General features: G+C 43.4%; 1 protein-coding gene across 4 annotated transcripts in view; it reads left to right on the top strand.

Annotated features, from left to right (window-relative positions):
- Positions 1-21140, top strand: part of LDB1 (LIM domain binding 1) — a 216538-nt gene that overhangs the window by 153384 nt on the left and 42014 nt on the right. The window contains exon 1 of one of the 4 annotated variants that reach the window (XM_073552883.1): positions 8605-9104. The exons of 2 other annotated variants lie outside the window; for them this stretch is intronic. The gene's annotated coding sequence lies outside the window, so the exon portion shown is untranslated. Of the gene's footprint in view, positions 1-8604; positions 9105-15414; positions 15438-21140 lie in introns of those variants that run through there. One more of the 4 variants, XM_073552884.1, reaches the window with a different exon arrangement.

Consider the following 21140-nt stretch of genomic DNA (forward strand, 5'->3'; position numbering starts at 1 on the left):
AGTTACGGATTGGATATAATGCTGCCGACGCCCTTCTGCCCTGCGGGTGACTTCTCTGTGGGATCCTTGGAGACCAGTCTGAATTCCTGCTCCTCCAAAGCTAAGTTTGCTGCTCGGCCTTTTGCTTTTGTGCTTTGACTTTGTTTTTGCTTTGTTTTTCTGGATTTCTTCCATTCCCTGCTGGGGTGTGCTGAATTCATTTAGCTCTGTCTTCTGAAAATACCTGAGTGCTGATTCAGTTTTTGAAGCCTAGCTGCTTCAGGGCCTTTTTCATATCAGCTGGTTGGCTTATGTCTTTGATAGGGTTTTGGCAGATTGCAGACAGCAGCCTTCCTGTCCTTTCCTATCTAGGTAGTTTTGGGGCCCCGTCTTTGCTCAGTCTATCTTTCTGTCTGTGTTAGTATTTTCATCTTGCTTCACCGTCATTATATGTTGGGGGCTGCCTATTGCTTTGGGGTCTGCTCTGGGGCAGTTTAGATTTCCCCTTTTCTTTCTTTAGGCCTATGTATTTCTCCGGCTGTGATCAAGGGGTCTAGGGCATCGTAGGAACCCCCCACGGCTACTGCTAGTTGTGTTGATAGGTTCAGGGGTCTGCAATCTGATAGTTGCCAACTTCTCTGGTTTTCTGGACTTAGCTTGTATTTCTGCTTTTGCCTCCTACGGTGACTCATTCATAACAGTGCCTGTCAGATCGCAAAGTGTCAGATCAGCGATGACACTATATAGTCATGTCTCACACTGGGACAATATAATTAAGTAAAAAAAAAAAATGTGTTAGGGAATTTTATTTATTTAAAGTAATTTTTAAAAAATTCCTAATAAATATACACTCACTGGCCACTTTATTAGGTACACCATGCTAGTAAGGGGTTTGACCCCCTTTTGCCTTCAGAACTGCCTCAATTCTTCGTGGCAGAGATTCAACAAGGTGCTGGAAGCATTCCTCAGAGATTTTGGACCATATTGACATGATGGCATCACACAGTTGGCGCAGATTTGTCGGCTGCACATCCCTGATGCGAATCTCCCGTTCCACCACATCCCAAAGATGCTCTATTGGATTGAGATCTGGTGACTGAGGAGGCCATTTGAGTACAGTAAACTCATTGTCATGTTCAAGAAACCAATCTGAGATGATTCGAGCTTTATGACATGGCGCATTATCCTGCTGAAAGTAGCCATCAGATGTTGGGTACATTGTGGTCATAAAGGGATGGACATGGTCAGCAACAATACTCAGGTAGGCTGTGGCGTTGCAACGATGCTCAATTGGTACCAAGGGGCCCAAAGAGTGCCCAGAAAAAATTCCCCACACCATGACACCACCACCACCAGCCTGAACCGTTAATACAAGGCAGGATGGATCCATGCTTTCATGTTGTTTACGCCAAATTCTGACCCTACCATCCGAATGTCGCAGCAGAAATCGAGACTCATCAGACCAGGCAACGTTTTTCCAATCTTCTACTGTCCAATTTCGATGAGCTTGTGCAAATTGTAGCCTCAGTTTCCTGTTCTTAGCTGAGTGGAGTGGTACCCAGTGTGGTCTTCTGCTGCTGTAGCCCATCTGCCTCAAAGTTCGACGCACTGTGCGTTCAGAGATGCTCTTCTGCCTACCTTGGTTGTAACGGGTGGCAATTTGAGTCACTGTTGCCTTTCTATCAGCTCGAACCAGTCTGCCCATTCTCCTCTGACCTCTGGCATCAACATGGCATTTCCGGCCACAGAACTGCCGCTCACTGGATTTTTTTTCTTTTTCGGACCATTCTCTGTAAACCCTAGAGATGGTTGTGCGTGAAAATCCCAGTAGATCAGCAGTTTCTGAAATTCTCAGACCAGCCCTTCTGGCACCAACAATCATGCCACGTTCAAAGGCACTCAAATCACCTTTCTTCCCCATACTGATGCTCGGTTTGAACTGCAGGAGATTGTCTTGACCATGTCTACATGCCTAAATGCACTGAGTTGCCGCCATGTGATTGGCTGATTAGAAATTAAGTCTTAACACACAGTTGGACAGGTGTACCTAATAAAGTGGCCAGTGAGTGTATATTTTTTGTAAATAAATAAAAGTACACATTTAGTATCGCCGTGTCCGTAACGACCCCCCCTATAAAATTGTCCCACTAGTTAACCCCTTTAGTAAACCCTTAAAAAAAGGCAAAAAACAAACAATGCTTTATCATCATACCACTGAACAAAAAGTACAATAACGCGCGATCAAAAAGACGGATATAAATAAACATGGTACCACTGAAAACGTCATCTTGTCCCACAAAAAAGAAGTTGCCATACAGCAGCAGCAGCGAAAAATTTAAAAAGTTATATCTCGCAGAATAAAGCGATGCAAAAATAATTTTTTATATAAAATTGTTTTTACTGTATAAAAGTGCCAAAACATAAAAAAAAATATAAATGAGGTATCGCTGTAATCGTACTGACCCGAAGAAGAAAATTGCTTTATCAATTTTACAGCACGCGGAACGGTGTAAACGCCCCCCCCAAAAGAAATTCATGTAATGCTGGTTTTTGTTCATTTTGCCTGACAAAAATCGGAATAAAAAGAGATGAAAAAATGTCACGTGCCCGAAAATGATACCAATAAAAACGTCAACTCGTCCCACAATAAATAAGACCTCACATGACTCTCTGGGCCAAAATATGGAAAAATTATAGCTCTCAAAATGTGGTGATGCAAAAACTATTTTTACAATAAAAAGCGTCTTTTAGCGTGTGACAGCTGCCAAAAATAAAAACCGCCATAAATAGTAAATCAAACCCCCCCGTTATCACCCGCTTAGTTATGGAAAAATAATAAAATTTTAAAAAATGTATTTCCATTTTCCTATTAGGGTTAGGGCTGAGATTAGGGTTAGGGCTAGGGTTAGGGTTAGGGGTGTGTTGGGGTTAGGGTTGGCGTTATAATTGGGGGTTTCCACTGTTTAGTCACATCAGGGGCTCTCCAAATGCAACATGGCGTCTGATCTCAATTCCAGCCAATTCTGCGTTGAAAAAGTCAAACGGTGCTCACTCCTTTCCAAGCTCTGCCATGCGCCCAAACAGTGTTTTACCCCCACATATGGGATATCAGCGTACTCAGGACAAATTGCACAAAAACTTTTGGGGTCCAATTTCTCCTGTTACCCTTGGGAAAATAAAAAAATTGGGGACTAAAAGATCATGTTTGTGGAAAAAATATGACTTTTTAATTGCATGGCTGTACGTTATAAACTTCTGTGAAGCCCTTGGGGGTTCAAAGTTCTCACCACACATCTAGATAAGTTACTTGGTGGTCTAGTTTCCAAAATGGGGTCACTTGTGGGGGGTTTCCACTGTTTAGGCACATCAGAGGCTCTGCAAACGCGACATGTCGTCTTATCTCAATTCCAACCAAGTCAAACGGCGCTCCTTCCCTTCTGCGTTCTGCCATGCGCCCAAACAGTGGTTCCCCCCACATATCAGGTATCAGCGTACTCAGGACAAATTGCACAATTTCTTTTGCAGTCCAATTTCTCCTGTTACCCTTGATAAAATAAAAAAAATTAGACCTGAAGTAATTATTTTGTGAAAAAAAAAGTTAATTGTTCATTTTTTATCTTTTAAACATTCAAAAAATTCCTGTGAAGCACCTGAAGGGTTAATAAATTTCTTGAATGTTGTTTTGAGCACCTGAGGGGTGCAGTTTTTAGAATGGTGTCACTTTTGGGTATTTTCTGTCATATAGACCCCTCAAAGTGACTTCAAATGTGATGTGGTCCCTAAAAAAAAATGGTGTTGTAAAAATGAGAAATCGCTGGTCAACTTTTAACCCTTATAACTTCCTAACAAAAAAAAAATTGGGTTCCAAAATTGTGCTGATGTAAAGTAAACATTTGTGAAATGTTACTTATTAAGTATTTTGTTTGCCATATCTCTGTGATTTGAGGGCATAAAAATTCAAAGTTGGAAAATTGCTAAATTTTCGCCCAATTTCCATTTTTTTCACAAATAAATGCAAGTTATATGAATGAAATTTTACCACTCACATGAAGTACAATATGTCACGAGAAAATAATGTCAGAATCACCAGGATCCATGGAAGCGTTCCAGAGTTATTACCTCATAAAGGGACAGTGGTCAGAATTGGCCCGGTCATTAACATGCAAACCACCCTTGGGAGTAAAGGGGTTAAATAGCTTAGTAATATTGCAGTTATCTTCTAGGGGGTGTAAACCTTAATCAATTGACAGGTGTCCTTCAACGCTTACATGTAGAATTTTACTGTCTCATATAGTGAAGGTATAAAACTGAATAGTAGATAAGGATGAGGGGGAGGAGGGGGATGCGGCAGCAGCAGCTTCTCTGTTCAGTCTCTCAGTTGTATATTGTGAAAGGGGAGAGAAGTAGAAGTGAAAAGACAAAAGGACATATGGGCAGCAGGAAATCATAGCAAAGTAGGAAAAAAAATGTGGCCAGCAAGAGGCTGCTCACCAGGAATATGGCTTTCATCAGATATCATCCGAGTGTAGCGCGATTACCGACAATGGAGGAGATGGAGAAATTACTTTCTCCGTCTCCTCCGCACCTGTGCTGAGATTCTATCATGTGAGAAGATAGAAGCACTGACACTTGGATCACGATCGAAGCACAGTGTGGGCCAAGTGTCATTAATATATTGAATCCAATGCGATACGCTAATGTGACCGCGGCCATAGCTGGAGGTCCAACTCTGTGGCGGAAGCAGGAAAAATGCAGCATTATATGGCATGGCCAAGTCCTCAAGAAAGGGAGCTGCTCAGTGGCGTTACTCACAGACAGAAGCGATAAGTGGGGGACCCCCTTTACATTGTCTACAGGTTCGAGTAAGATTAATTGAAAGCAGCTGTCCAGATGGGCCAACTCTGTGGGGCAGTAAGTCACCATAGAACTTCCGTCTTAGGGCTGTTTCACACATCCTGAAAAACCAATACCGGAGATGTCTGTGTGTTTCAAACGTGTGGCAACTATGTGCCGCATCAGTATCGCACGTAACGGCGCCTGAGAAAAGCCAGCACAGTTCGCGCTGTTCCCCGGTGGCGGGTGCTGAAGACAGCTCACGTCACTTTCCCCTGCCTCTGCTTGCGATCAGCAAGAGCAGGGGATAATGTTGAGAATTGTATTTAAATGTAAAATTAAGAATAAAATTTAAAAAAAATCACATTATACTCACTTTAACACTTAATCCAATGAAGCCATTGTCCCCTGTAACCAAACAAAAATTAAAAACGACAATATCCCTCACCTATCCAAAATAGAAAGAATCCATAGTAGCTCACACTGTAATCCTTCTGTACAACATTTGCTCATTAGTATGAGCTGTGGCCGGAGGCGACCGCTCATGCTAAAGAGCTGGTTAGCATGACTCGATGCACCAAGACCGGGCCTCACGGTGAACCGCAGTGACCTCAGTGAGATCACTGCTAGAACTGTGAGACAAAGTCTCATAGTGCAGCGCTGAGCTCAGTGAGTTCACCCCAGGTCACCATGAGAATTTATTGGAAACGCAGATGTGTGAAGGAAGCCTTATACCATGCCTGATGAAGAGGCCTACGTAGTTTTGAGATTTTGCTTTGTAACATCACTCATTTTAATTCTTCTTATCACAACTACAAGATTTGTGAAAATAAACCAAAAGAGAGGGCGCTCCATGTGGAGAATGTCACAACACATATGCTGTGGGGGAAGAAGTGTTCAACTTACCTCTGGTAGTTGTGCATGTGGGTCGCCCTCCCAGGGCTGTGGGGTACTCGGTACCGGGCCGGTAACTCAGGGGGAAAGATGTCACAGCAGCGGTGACCCGGTCCGTGGCGCTGGGCGCCCAAATAAGAAAAGGGAACTTGAATTATGGAATAAAGTTGAATGGTTCGTGACGCCACCTGTGGTGTTCGGCAAGGGAGGTGTTAAGCCGACGCTGCATGCAGATCCCCTGGGACTAATGGTGTAGTGCAGCAATGATGTTATAGCTCCCCACAGGTGAAGCTGTAGTCCCAGGGAAGTGTAGATAAGCGTTGCCGGAATGGTGCAGTGTAGGCACAGGGATGTAGCGGTGCCAGGTGTGTGGCGCAGGTATGAGTGGAAGACACCAGGGCATGTAGTTCCAAAGCTTTACTCAGTCTGTTGTGCAAACAGGTGCCTGCCTCCGTGACGTGTCCTCCGGGTCAAGGACTCAGTCAACCTCCAGGCCAGATGGAATACTCCTTTCCAACACTCCGCCAACATGTGCCTTTCTGAACGTCTCCTCTTATAGCGCCTTTAAATGAAGTACTCCTAGTACTGAGTTACACTGGAGTTCCTCCTGTCCGATGTTCTTATGAACTCTACTTGTACGGCAGGCAGCTGTAGCCTGCATCGGGGACTCCTTGCTACTAAGTACCGGCTCACTATCCAGTTGCTGTTGTGCCCTCAAGTCTTGTGTGGGAATAAAGCGGTCACTACTCCTATTCCTCCGGTGTCTGCTGCAGGACCATCAGTATCCATACAACCTCGGGGACCGGGCCCCGGCCTTGCGCTTAGAACTTCTAGGAAGGGTTCTCTTCCAACCCATGTCCTCTGTTCTCTTTTACTCCTCATGTTCCGTACTAATCTTTCTTTCTATGGAAAATCAGGCTTTCAGTCTATGTCGCTCTCTCTCTCTTCCTTTTCTGTGCCAGCTGACCCAGGTCACTGGGATCTGCTGCAGCACCTCCATCCATCTATCCCTCTCTCTGGGGATCTTCTTCTCTCTCTCCTTCTGAACAACTGACCAAATGACTACCCACCTAAACTCTTCCTGCTCTCTTTAATATAAACTAAGCTCCACCCACCACCCAGCACGTTTCGTGTTCCAAGCAGGGAGCCACCAATGGGTGCTTGCTACACTCCAAGCAGAGAGCCACCGAAGGTGCTTTGCTACACTACTTTGTGGTATGGGGTGCACGTGTTGGAGTGTGGTCAGGAGTCTCCACCTTACCTGGCCTCAGGGTCGCCACACATGCCAGGCACAACGCTGAAGCGGTGAAAGACGACAGTCCTGGAGAGCTGTGGTACCTTCTGCCGCTCCTAGGGTCCTGTTCAGCAGCTGTGAAAGGCAGTAAAAAACCACAGGGCACCACATTCTGAGTAAGGAACAACCCAGGTCAAATAAGAAAATTTGATTTATTCAACAAACAATGCACTTCAGGAACGATCCCTCCCCACAGGGCGCCACACTCTGAGTCAGGAACCTCCCAGGCCAGGTAAGAAAAGTCGATTTATTCAACACACAACACGTTACAAGGAATTAAAAAAATTGAGGACGTAACAAAATATCTCGCGAAACGCGCGTTGGGGAACGCAGTCCCAGCACAAGAAATCACAATGGGTAATTAACCTTTTATTTGTTATATATGTAGTGGTTTTTGCATATGTGCTTTTATATTTGTTACCTTTGCCGCGGTAGGGACCATCAATTGAGGATACCTATTACAGCTTGTAGTTGCTTGGTCAGCTAGTGCAGCCACCTTATATTGATTATATTAACGCTTATCAACCACCGCTGGCTTAATGAAAATGGGAAATGCTAGTGCTCTATACTGTTACTATGCTTGTAGCATGTGACTTGTAGTCTTGTGGATCATGTGTATCCATACATATCAAATTGATTCATAAAATATTTTATTGTAAATTTTACTATTCATGTAATTGAAGGATTGAGTCATGATAAATATTTTCATGGTATATGGTTAACTCTCTTGTTCTCCCTAATTTTTTGAATTGCAATTCTGAGTTTGTATACGTGAAATTTGGTTACTTTTGTGCTGGTACTTTTTTATTCTATACGTTACAAGGAATATCGTCCCTGATGAAGGGGGACAAATCCTCCCTGAAACGCGTTGTGTGATTTTTTTTTTTACCATACACATCGCCACCTTTGTCCCATAGCCAGTGTCTGGTATTGCAACTGGGTCCCTTTCAAGTGACATCTACTTTCTTTTCTGCCATCCGGACGCTTTTAAAATTCTGAAGCGGAAGGAAAAATAAAAAAGGAACACTCAATAGACTAAATATATGACCGGAGACTTTTTTTTACTAGATAGATCTATAGGTCTGCGTTCCCACGATGAGCTTCTGATGCTGAAGATTTTCGGAACCATTTCAGCACCTACTTTAAAAAAAAAAAAAAATCTCACCAAAAGAATTTTAAGCTGGTTTTTTTTCTTGAAAGTATCTTTTGTAAAGCCCTTTACTTTGTGTGTACATACCTATGGTGCTGTACTATTGCCCTACTACACTGCTGGGGCACAAGACTTTTGCTGCACATTACCCTGGCATTTAGATTCTGCCATAAAGTGGGGTTCTCTCTCTGATTAGGGAGATTGCACTTGGTTGGAATATTATATTTCCTTGCAAATCAGATTATGGTGACCAACCAGGGATCCCTACAGAAATAGGATTGTGCAGACACTGTCAGTGACAGTAAAGTCCCATTTCCTCTGCACTACTCCCCCCATCCTCTCCTCTGTATACACAATGAGGAAGCAGAGGAATAACCTCTCTCTCTCTTGTCTTTTGTTGTCCTCCCAGCCTATGACTGCTCCAGCTCCCTCCCAGCCTCTTCCTCCTCCCCCCCCCCTCTCTCTCCTGTATTCATGAGAGTCAGAGAGAGAGAGGAGTAGCCCTAGAGAGCAAGTAGGAGGAGGGGGGAAGGGTGCAGGACAGGCCACCTCCTGGGCCTCTTTGTGGGAGACATAGGAGTAGGGGGGGATGTTAATGTGGGAGTGAGTGAGAGCAAGCACCCTGCAAGCTCCTGCACTGAAGACTTCTGCAACAACCCATCAGAGGGCCCACAAGCCAGGAGCAGCCATTGTTGCATTGCAAACAAAGAGGGGGGGGAAAGAAGAAAAAAAAAAAAAAAGAAGCCAGGCCACCTTCCTCCTCCACCTTTCAGCCTTCCTGTTCCCCTCTGGCTGCCATTATCACCAGCTCCAGCTTAGGCCTCCAGCTCCGGCCTGCAGCTTTTACATGACATTTCCCTTTGGCCTGGACTCTCATACAGTCATGTTTTAGCTCTTCTGGATTTACGTTTTTTTTTTTTTTTTTAATTTTATCCTTCAGTTTCATTTCTTCAGGTAAGAATCCCTTGTATGTTTTGTTTCTGGAAGGTGGGGGGTTAAAACTTGGCTGTTTTTTCTATATAATATATCTGTGTTTTTATGTGTACTGTTTGCATGGGTGACACATTGCTTGGTAAGGGGGAATGCCTTCCAGGCCTCTCTTACAATGAAGGAGGTGTTAGCATTTTATTTAAAGTTGCAGTAATTCAGAAAAAAAAGTGGTATTGAAAGTCAATTTGACCCCCAAAATGTCCAATCTCCCCCCATATTATTGCTGTTCCAGTCCATGTTGCTGTTACTTCTGTGTTTACAAATATTACACATTATGTTTATGTACGAGATACATTGTTGCAATCCTTTCATTGATGTGATGCTGTTGCATATGGTTGGCATTGGCCTGCTTTTTTTTAGCAATAGATTGTGCATTTCCAGAGTTATCTCCTTTTTTAGATTGGCAATGAATCCATGTAATTATTACTTGGTCATTTTCATTAACCGCTTCTGAGAAAATGTGAGTCAATATAAATGTAAACTTTCTTCCCAATTTATAAAGTTGCGCCCCCCCCCTCCCCCCTTACCCTACACCTTTCCCTTTCCTAATCCATATGTGTTGATTTGTATTTTGTGTACCCATTCATTGTGAAGTGGCACAGACACTTCCATGTGTATTGTAACTCATGCATATTGTCTCCCAGGCATGGAGGGGGTTAATGGGAAAGCTGGAGGAAGCTGATGATAGTAGTAAGCCCCCCTTCTTTTTTTTTTTTTTTTCCAATCCCATCCCCCCCCCTTTTTTACTGTTGCTTTACAGCTTTGATAATCTCTGCCTGCAAACAAATGATTGCTTCAAAGAAAAATAAACAGTAGCTTCCTGCGTGAAAAATATGGATAAAATATAAAGAAAATGGCTATATATCATATTTAAAAAAAAAAAAAGAAAAAGGCATGTTTTTGGCTGGAGCTACATATGTATTTTTGTGTTTTTATAGTCTATTCCCTTTAAAATATTCTAAACCAGATAGCAGAAATTACTTTATTTTGTGATAGTTCCATAATAAACATGTTTATTTTGTGTTTTGCAAAATTTTGCTACTGTAATTGTTTTGTAGTTTTTGTTGCATTTAATGTGTAAATTTTTAATTTTATTTTTGCTTTGCTTTTTGTTAAAAGTTGATAAGGAGACCTACTATAGCAAACCTAATGCCAAGGTGATCACATCATCATAAGGCAGGGGTGGAGAACCTCAGGCCCCAGGGCCATTTACGGCCCTCGATGACCTTTTATCAGGCCCCCCGAGCAGATTCTCAGGGACTGCATTCTTGGGCAGGGAGCTGTATTTTGATTGCCACAAGCTCATTAATTTCTTCTTGCTCTGCACGCAGTGTTCACGACTGAATATTGAAGGGCATGCAATGAAAGATTAAGTCATGAAACCATTGCCAGAGTCAGGATGTACTTTGTGGGCGGAGTTTGTATGGCCCCCAAGGATGGTATAAATATCCAAATGGCCCTTGGCAGAAAAAAGAGTGACCGTAGCCTAACCCTGATACTAAACTGAGCAGTCCGACTCCTAAAATTCTCTTTAATATAAAGGTGTAAACTTTGAAAAGTGTTTTACAACCATTTTGTCATTTTATTTTCAAAGTAAGTACACCGGCCTTGCAAGGTTAATATCTATCTTTACAGGGAATTTCACCCCCTTGGATGTAAATGACCCATTAATATGGGTATACATGTGATAGAAATGACAAACTAGTCCTACCTGTATGCCATATCTGCGGTCTTGTTGAGAAATTTTATTTCTGTATGCTAACGATATTTTTCAGGCTTCGGGGCGTGCAGTGCCTCCTGAATCCATTGTCATACCCCTCATCAGCGTCACCGTGCCCTGTGACTTGGAATGGTGGCCCCCGGAGTCCCTTACCTGTGCCCTGCAATAGTGCAATTTTATACCTTCATACTTTTTCCGCCCTTCTAAGGGCATTGGATTCAGGTCATGTGCACACGATGCAGATACCCAGCGGATCCGCAGCGGATTTTACCGCGCAGAAACGTTGCATATCCGCATTGTGATGTACAGTAGCATGTCAGTCAATTGGAAAAAAAAAACGCTGTGCAGACGCTGCAGATTTTTCCGCGCGGTTTTCTTGTGGTTCAAAATATGCAGCATGTCACTTCTTTTGTGCGGTTTTCCACCTGCTCCATTCTCCAAATCTGCGGGGGAAAACCGCAAGAAAAAAGGAAGAAATCCGCAGGAAAAATACAGGTAATTTGACCTGCGGATTTCTTCAATTCTTCAGTTCTGCGCCCGGCGTGAGTGTCGATAAGGTGCTCTCCCCACTTCCTTCCTCCTTGCATAGTTAGGAACTATACAGTTTCTGATTCCCTTGTCGCCATGTATGCATGGTGGGGAGAGCACTTTATCGCCATGCACATTGGAGGTCACTGCAACGGAATTAGCAGCGACTCGCCGGCACCTGCGCAGAGGAACGCAGAAGCCAATGCCCAGAATAGAGCAGAATAGGTAAGTATAATTGCGTTATTGCAGGCGTGGGATTCCTGGGCCACCATTACACTTCACAGGACAACGTGACGCTTATGGGAAGGGGGTGGTGGTATGATAATGAAGACAGAAGGCAGAGATTTCTTCCAGGCAACGCACGCCCTGGAGCCTGGAAGAAATCTTTAGCATACAGAAATAAAGGACGCGTTCTCAACAACAAGACCATAAATATGAGGCATACAGGTAGGACTAGTGTAACATTTCTATTACCTGTATGCCCATATTAATAGGTTATAAACGTCCCAGGGGGGGACAGATTTACTTTAAAGGGGTTGTCCGGCATTAGGTTAATAGAGGTCTGCAGTCACTATGGCTTCTCCGGTGCTGGGAGCGTGACCGCAAGTATGTGAATTGCATACGTGCTGGGAGAGTGACCGCAAGTATGTGATTTGCATACGTGCGGTCACATGCCGACTAGCATGATCAGACACTTTTAGTCAGAATGTGACTGGAAGTGTGCAAATCCCATACTTGCTGTCACGTGACTGCCTGACGCCGGCACCGGGGAATCCTCACAGCGAGCAGCACATATTGACAACATACTTGTACCCCCAAGGTGGAACATCAACTTTTAAACAGTTTGTGAAGTTACAGATCTGATTTAACACATCCAACAGTAACACAAACCATGACATGGGGCATATTACGTGACTTGTTTTGTTCAAGATTATTGTAATTGTTTTTTATTATGTATACCCCTTTTCTTATGTAAAGTTCCATGGAATGAATGGCGCTATAATAAATGATATTGCGTCCGTCAGATTAAGGTCTTAGGCTAAAGTTCCGCTCTATTAGTTTTCCACATAAACTTTTCAGACACAAATATAGCATAATGCTGTCTATAGGGTGAAAGTTGATGCGCGATCCTTTTAATTCTTACATTTGGATGAAAATGTTCTGTGGATGACGTCGCAAAGTTGCTGGTGCATATTGCAAATGTCAGCATAGGCCTCTATTGACCTGAAGGAGAGCAAAGGAGAGGATATTTGGTGTCACTGGAAAACCTAAACTTAGGTCTTGATTCACCAATGCTTTTACTTCAGAATTTTTGGTGTAAAAAGCTTCGAAAAGTTGCAAAATTTTGGCTGTTGCTAAAATGTCACGATTTCAGGCGTTCTCACACAATTTTCACTCGGATCCGACAAAGTGGGTAAAGTTGGGGCGAGACGGAGGCGTGGCAAATTCTTCAAATTTGTCAAATTGTTTACATCACAAATCTTACTGCAGTCTCTCAACTTGGAGTAAGATTTTTGGCAAGGCGCATGCCACTCTTCAGACGCGCCGGATTACTTAAGAAGCCTTTTAATAAATTGGGAGCATCTAAGTCCAGCATGCTTCCTCATCAAGATGGAATGGGTGCCTTCATCTTTGCCTTGTGGTTTTTGGCAGGGCTGTGGAGTCGGTAAGCCAAACCTCCGACTCCTCAATTTCCACCAAAATGGGTTCCAACTCCACAGCCCTGGTTTTTGGCTAACGTATGCCATATTACGGTTATGTATTTCTAGTTTATAGACCAAGCATGATATAATCTGTGACCGAGCGTTTGGAAGGTGATTGAATTTTTAGGCATGCGCAAAAATCATTGTCGACAGCACATCACCCGATGTGATCTGAGGATGTGCTGCCGATATAGGGGGCAGAATTATTATTATTATTTTATTTATATAGCGCCATTAATTCCATGGTGCTGTACATGAGAAGGGGGGTTACATACAAAGTTATAAATATCGTTAACCGTAAACAAGTTTCCACAACAAATTTACAATGACAGACTGGTACAGAGGGGAGGGGACCCTGTCCTTGCGGACTTACATTCTACGGGATAGCGGGGAAAAGACAGAAGGTCGGGGGTGCAGCGGCTGTGGTGGTGATGAGGCGGCAGCTCAGGCGGTGGTGAGGCGGCAGAATGGTTATTGCAGGCTGTAAGCTTTCCTGAAAAGATGGGTTTTCAGGTTCCGTTTGAAGGATCCGAGGGTGGTGGATAATCGGGCGTGTTGAGGCATGGCATTCCAGAGGATAGGGGATATTCGGGAGAAATCTTGGAGGCGGTTGTGTGAGGAACAAATAAGTGTGGAGGAGAGTAGGAGCTCTTGGGAGGATCAAAGAGTACGTGAGGGAAGATATTGGGAGAGTAGTTCAGAGATATAGGGAGGGGAAAGGTTGTGGATGGCTTTGTAGGTCAGGGTTAGTAGTTCGAACTGGATTCGTTGGGGAATTGGGAGCCAATGGACGGATTTGCAGGGGAGTAGCGAGTAGAGAGGTGGATTAGTCGGGCAGCAGAATTGAGGACAGACTGGAGTGGTGCAAGAGAGTTAGCAGGGAGGCCACAGAGGAGTGTTGCAGTAGTCAAGGCGGGAGATGATGAGGGCATGTACAAGAGTTTTAGTAGATTGAGGACTGAGGAAGGGATGGATTCTGGAAATATTTTTGAATTGGAGGCGACAGGAGGTGGCAAGAGATTGGACATGCGGTTTGAAGGACAGGGCAGAGTCGAGAGTTACTCCAAGGCAGCGGATTTCAGGTGCGGGAGAGAGCATGATGCAATTTACCATAATTAATAGATCAGGTAGGGAAGATACGTGAGATGGAGGAAAGATACTGAGTTCAGTTTTGTCTACGTTGAGTTTTAGGAAGCGAGAGGTGAAAAAGGAGGATATGGCTGACAGACACTCCGGGATTCTGGACAGCAGAGAGGTGACATCTGGGCCAGAGAGGAAGATCTGAGTGTCATCTGCATACAGGTGGTACTGGAAGCCATGGGACTTTGAGATAGATGTAAAAAAGTAGGGGCCCCAGGACAGAGCCTTGGGGGACTCCAACAGAGAGGGGGCGGGATGAGGAGGTAGTGTGGGAGTGGGAAACGCTGAATGTGCTGTCAGAAAGGTATGAGGAAATCCAGGACAGGGAGAGGTCTTTGATGCCAAGGGAAGAAAGAATCTGTAGCAGTAGGCAGTGGTCAACTGTGTCAAAGGCAGGTCAAGAAGGAGGAGGATTGAGAACTCTCTGTTTGCATTGGCTGTGAGTAAGTCATTAGTAATTTTGGTCAGGGCAGTTTCAGTGGCGTGGTGGGGGCGGAAGCCAGATTGCAGGATGTCAAGGAGGGAGTTAGATGAGAGGTGGGAGGAAAGTTGAGCATGGACATGCTGTTCAAGGAGTTTGGAAGCAAATGGGAGCAGTGATATGGGGCGATAGCTGGGCAGAGCAGTTGGGTCAAGGTTTGATTTTTTTGAGGATGGTTGTTATGGTGGCATGTTTGAAGGCAGAGGGGAAGGTACCAGAAGACAGGGATAGGTTGAAGAGATGGGTTAGGGCTGGAATGATCATGTTAGTGAGGTTGGGGAGCAGGTGTGAAGGGATGGGTTCAAGTGCACAGGTGGTGAGGCGTGACTTGGAAAGGAGATGAGTAAGCTCTCCTTCAGTGATGTTGGAGAGGGAGGTTATTAGGGAAGGGCAGAGGTCTGGTATGTGGAGTGGTTGGGGTGGTGGAGCTGTAAAAGTTTGCCTTGTTTGGTCAATCTTGTTTTTTGTAGGTGGCAAAGTCCTCAGCAGAGATGAGGGGAGTTGGAGGTGGCAGTGGTGGGCGGAGGAGAGAGTTGAATGTGCTGAACAGTTGTTTTGGGTTGTGGGATAATGAAGAGACAAGGTTTGTGAAATAGGTCTGTTTAGCAGAGGTGAGGGCTGATTTAAAGGCAAGTGTAGCTTGTTTGAAAGCAGTGAAGTCGTCTGGCAGGCGTGTTTTTTTCCAACGCCGCTCCGTGACCCTGGATGCTTGTCGAAGTTTTTTGGTGAGGTTGTTGTGCCAGGGATGCCTATTGGATTGTCGCACTTTGCCATGCATGAGAGGAGTGACTGAGTCTATGGCTGATGTGAGGGTGGCATTGTAGAAAGTGGTGGCACTGTCCGTGTTGTGGAGTGAAGATATGGAGGACAGAGGTAGAAGAGTCTGAGAGAATGATGATATTAGCAACCATTGTATCCCCCATCACTGCTCATGGGTCTGTGTAAAGAGGTTGGTAATCGATGTGCATACCGGACATAAACTGCGTGCTGTGCTACAATACCGGCAGTGAGGTTGAGATATTAAAACTGCATGTGTTATAAGGAGCAGGGTTTTTTTATCAATTGCCATCTATAATGATACATGGCCAGAAACCACATAGGAAATCTCCGCTGCTCCAACACATCGTTGTGAAAATGGTGCAGTGAAGTCGTAAGTTTGACCCCTTTTTCTTGTGACACGTGTGGACCTTCCCCCAGTGCTGCGCCGGCCAATGTACGCTGTAGATATTCCTTTACAGGAGATTCTTTAAAATATCATAAACATCGTTGGCATTGCAAAATGTGGTGTCTTTTTTTTTTCTATATGGTTTGTTCATGCTTAGAAGCTGCAAATGTTTCTGTAGGATTTGTTGCAGTTCTGACCCCCTTGCAATGAATTCCACACAAAAAAATCGACATACTGCGTATTTTCTGTGCAGAAATGTTGCTGACATTTGTTGAAATAATTACATAGGTGATACTTTTTTTTGCTTTGGATTTTCCAGGCGTGTGTTAATAATAATCTTTATTTTTATATAATGCTAACATATTCCGCAGCACTTTACAGTTTGCACACATTATTATCACTGTCCCTGATGGGGCTCACAATCTAAATTCCCTATCAGGATGACTTTGGAGTGTGGGAGGAAACCCACGCAAACACAGGGAGAACATACAAACTCCTTGCAGATGTTGTCCTTGGTGGGATTCAAACCCGGGACTCCAGCGCTGCAATGCTGCAGTGCTAACCACTGAGCCACCGTGCTGCCCATTGTTCACACGTGGCATTTTTACTCTGTCCACTTTTCTCCCCTTAAAAACACATTTACAATATTTAGTGCCATCATATTATATTGCACTGAAAAAATATTGACAGCGAAGCCCTGTACAAGTTTATGGCTTTTTTTAATCACTTTTCTGTACAAAACAAAGTTGTAATACAGCAATGGGCGTGGAGCGGTAAGGCCAGGGTCTCGCACAAATGCTATGACTGTGGCCTGAGCACAGGTAACACCACCAATACTGAGAGTGAAGGGGCCTGCAGTGCTTGGGCAAAAACTTTGCTGTGTTCAAGTGTATGGGGCTGGCTCTGGCCCTTGCATGGCCGGGGGCACCATGCCATAGTTAAAATTTGTGAATATCTACAGGATTTTATGGGTCCTAAAAACTCAGACCCTTACCAGTGTTAAGGTTATGGCAGATTCTAGTGATAGAATTTCCCATCTTGCAAACAGATATACTTGTTTCTTGTTGGGTTTGACCATTTAAAAAAAAATATTCTGGAAGCAAAATGTGATTGATTGTAGTTAAATCACCTAAATGAGGCATATGTGGCCAAACTTAAGAGTACGTGATCAACGTGGCACAACATTTTTAATCATGCTTTGAAATCATTTTAGCAAATATATATATATATATATATATTTGTCATGGCGCTCAAAAAGGTTGAGAGCAGTGAGGGAGTCTGAGCAACACATGAGTCACTGACCATGGGGGTTGCGGAGGAATCTCGCCATGTATGGCTGGTCATAATGTACCTTTTCAAAGGATTCTCTGGGATTTAGAAATGGCTCTGAAGCAAATAGAAGCAGTGCGCATTTTACAAGTGTTTGAAGACTTTATTTCCATAATGAACAGCGAAGACTTAAAAAGAGCAATGTGTATAAAGCCTGAAACGGAGACCCTAAAACTAGTTGACAATCTCTCCAACTTTCCCCACACACCTGAATGATCAGCTCAGTTGAATGTTCATGTTTCCAATGAGAAAAGGAGCGTAAACCACTGCCAGTCTTACTATCTGATCCTGCCTGATGACGGGAGAATCAGGAGGTCCCCAATGAGGGTCGGCTTCCTGAAATCAGTGATTTTTGGCCAATTTTCATTTAAGGCATCATTTCTATTGAGTTGTTCAGCCTGTAAATTGACTGCGATTTCCAGATCGGTCACTGGTCTCGAGGTGGGTGCAAACGATCAGTAAATGCTGCTGATGAGACGCTGCGTACTTGTGCAGCATCCAACCCGCAGGGTCCAGATGTTACAGCATAGTGGATGGGATTTCTAGAAATCCCCATGCCCACTATGCGTCCACCGACACCCGTGGATACGAACATGCGGCGCGTCTTTCAAGACTACAGCGTCTCTGCAAGATAAGGTCCATCTGTACAATTTATTGGACTTGGTGAGTCCTCATGGTTCAGTGAACACATACGGATTCACCTGCGTTCAGTACACGGCAGCAAGCATGTGTTGCGTCCAAAGCGCGGCCGCCACTTCCGGATCGTCTGCATATCAGACCTTGTTCAGGCTTTTTTTTTTTTTTTTCTTTTTTATCCATCCATGCTTCAGTCTATAGGGCTATTCACTTGTCCGTCTTCTGTTTTGTTTTTTTTTTGTTTGTTTTTTTTTTGCCTACTGTCTGAAAAAAAATTAAAACTTAATTAAAAATTAAAAAACAATTATGAACACGTCAATTTTTTAATTCAATCACCGATGCCAATCATGGAAAGCACACAGATTTGTTAGAAGGATGTTTGCAAAATTGTTTATTTTTTTTTGTAATTTTTTTTTTTTTTTTTTTTGGGGGGGTGGAGTGGGAAGCATACGAGAAGGCTGTAGATGTTAAAAAAAAAAAAAAAAATAAATAAAAAAAATGGACTAATGGAAATCAGATCCTGCGGGCTGGAAATCTATCTGGTTTTTGTTTTGCATACCAGAAAAATAATGGATATTGGAATGAGGCCTATCCGTACGGTTGCCTGTAGGCTCGTTATCCTTTGGGTATGGCAATTCACAAAGTTATAGCTTCCTTCATTAGTTAGACAATTTTACATTTTTTTTTTTTTTTTTTTTTTAAATTTCAGCTGCGTTTTGGATTTAAAAAAACAGAAACAAACCTCCATATGCCCCCAGATTAAATGGGTGTCATTCCTAGGGACATATACCAGAACTTTTTTCAGTAAAGATTTGGAAATGTTGTTCTCATTGGTTGTAGAGAAAAATATGGCTACAGGGGTAGCAAGAAGCCAAAGCTTGTGTATGATGCTGAAAGCTGACCCTATGCATATAATGGACGTCGTCTGAAGGCTCCTGTGGTTGACCTCTGTTTCACTTAGCCGACCCATCTGGCAGCTGCATGTCTCCTCCCGGGATCAGACATGTTCCCATCCAACATGTCTGATCACACTTTTTCCTGACAACTGCTGTCCGGGGAAAGACCGGAGGCCCACTGGAATTGACAAGTTTAGTCTACTCTTATGTCCAGGACTTATTATTTTGTCTAGTCTCTGAGAAAGAGAATTAGCCAAGCTGTGGTTGGAACATCTATCATTCTACGTTTTTGATCCTTGAGATGTTGGTGGCCAGGAGAGTATTTAGTGCATGCTTTTATATCACTTGAATTGTTTTTTAACCTAATATCTAAACACTTGTCCATAGTTTGGAGCTAATGTTCTATTGAGAGTGAATGGTGGTCATTGTACTGTAGACTCACGGAGCCAGGTACACAGCTAAAACAAGTGTTTGATGTCTGGCTAGACTGAAGACTGCCCGAATGGTTAACAATGTATGATGTCTAGGTGCATTGGGTCTCTGGTACCAGGGTAGTTTTTTATTTTATTTTTTTTTTTTTTGTTTTTAATTTTGTGCCGAAAGTCATTTTTTATAGTGGTGTCCCCACGATAAGGCAAGTGAAGAATGCTGACCATCGCCAGGCAGACCCGATGGTTTGTTCTTTAGGCTGATGATATGGTATGTGGAGAGAGAATGTTTTGGGTTGTTAGCAATTACCACAAAGTTCCCATCCTTGATCACCTGGGTGTAGACAACACTGCAAGCTGGTCATACAGAATAAAACCTGGCTGATGTGACCTGCCCTGAGAACAGACGCCTAATAATTGGTGCAGCCGGAAAGGTTACTCACACTTGGGACTGTGCCGTCAGAAAATCATCTAAATCGGGTTTTTGTGCTGGATGTATTTTTACAAATGTTCTGCTTTTTCATATCCTGACCTGTGCTAAAAATACAGATATGATATATTTCACACTGGTCACTGAAGCTCTTTTTTTTTTTTTTTTTTTATTTTAGACTCTTCCTGTTTTTTTAAGGAAGAGTTTTCAGCAGACTCCTTATCAGAGGCAGAATAAAAATCACAGGTAACGCCTCTATATACAGTAGATAACACAGGATACACCATTCACAATAGGCGATATCACAGCTCACCTCCTCCTCCTGTACAATGACTGATAACATCTCTATACACAGTAGATAACACAGGATCCATCATTCACAATAGGTGATATCACAGCTCACCTCCTCCTCCTGTACAATGACTGATAACACCTCTATACACAGTAGATAACACATGATCCGTCATTCACAATAGGTGATATCACTGCTCACCTCCTCCTCCCCCTCCTTTAAAATGTCTGATAAACTTTCTACATACAGTAGCTATGGATAACACAAGATCCACCATTCACAATAATGTCACAGCTCACCTCCTCTCCACCTGTACAATGACTGATCATACCTGTCACAGTTGACACAGCCCTCCCCTTCACATATCTAATGAGCATGTGCAAAGGTCATTGTTAAGGGGGGGGGAGGCGAGCTGTGACGGCATCTTATGTAAATGATGGACCCCTTTATCAGCTGTGCATATGTGTTATCTGTCACTGTATAGAAGGAGGAGGAGGTGAACTGTGGCATAACCTATTGTGGTTCCTATGATATCAGCTGTGAGTAGAAGTGACCTGTCATTATAATCTGACCTCTGCTGGTAAGGAGCCTGCTGAAAATTCATCTTGAAAGTGCAGGAGTTAGGAGTCTAATAAAAATTCAGAGACCAGTATGAAAATGTATTTAAAGGGATTTTCCACTACTAGGACAACCCTTCTTGAACTAAATATTTGCCGTAATAAAATAAAAAACCTATACTCTCCTCCCGTGCTGGCGCCGTTCAACTGTCCCCGCCTTTGTACGGATTGAATCTGAAGAAGTCGGGGATCAGCTGCAGCCCGACCTCCTCTTCTCTGTCAATCCGTACGAAGACGGAGACAATGACTTCAGCGCTGATTGGGCGCTGGGCATCACGTGTCACAACACCACATGAGAGCTCCGGTACCACCAGTGTGGACACCACCGGAAGGCGCCAGCACTGCAGGTGAGTATAGTTTTTTTTTTTTTTTATTATTTTATTGGTACCAATCGTTTAGTTCAAGAAAGGATTGTCCTAGTAGTGGACAACCTCTTTAACACAACTCATGATTTTTGAAAAGAATTGCCATCTTTTTTTTTTTTTTAATATCCCGGTAAATATATGTAACACACAAAGCTGATGTTAAACTAAGTCCGTTTCTGATGATTTAAACCATGTTCCATGTCCAAGAACCCCTGACATTGCGGTGCATTGTTGTTGGGTTTTAGCAATTTTGATCGTGTGTGTTCACTA

The sequence above is a fragment of the Dendrobates tinctorius genome, unplaced genomic scaffold (genome assembly GCF_039654945.1).
Source record: "Dendrobates tinctorius isolate UK_male_01 unplaced genomic scaffold, ASM3965494v1 ptg000196l, whole genome shotgun sequence".
In the NCBI taxonomy this organism is placed as follows: domain Eukaryota; kingdom Metazoa; phylum Chordata; class Amphibia; order Anura; family Dendrobatidae; genus Dendrobates; species Dendrobates tinctorius.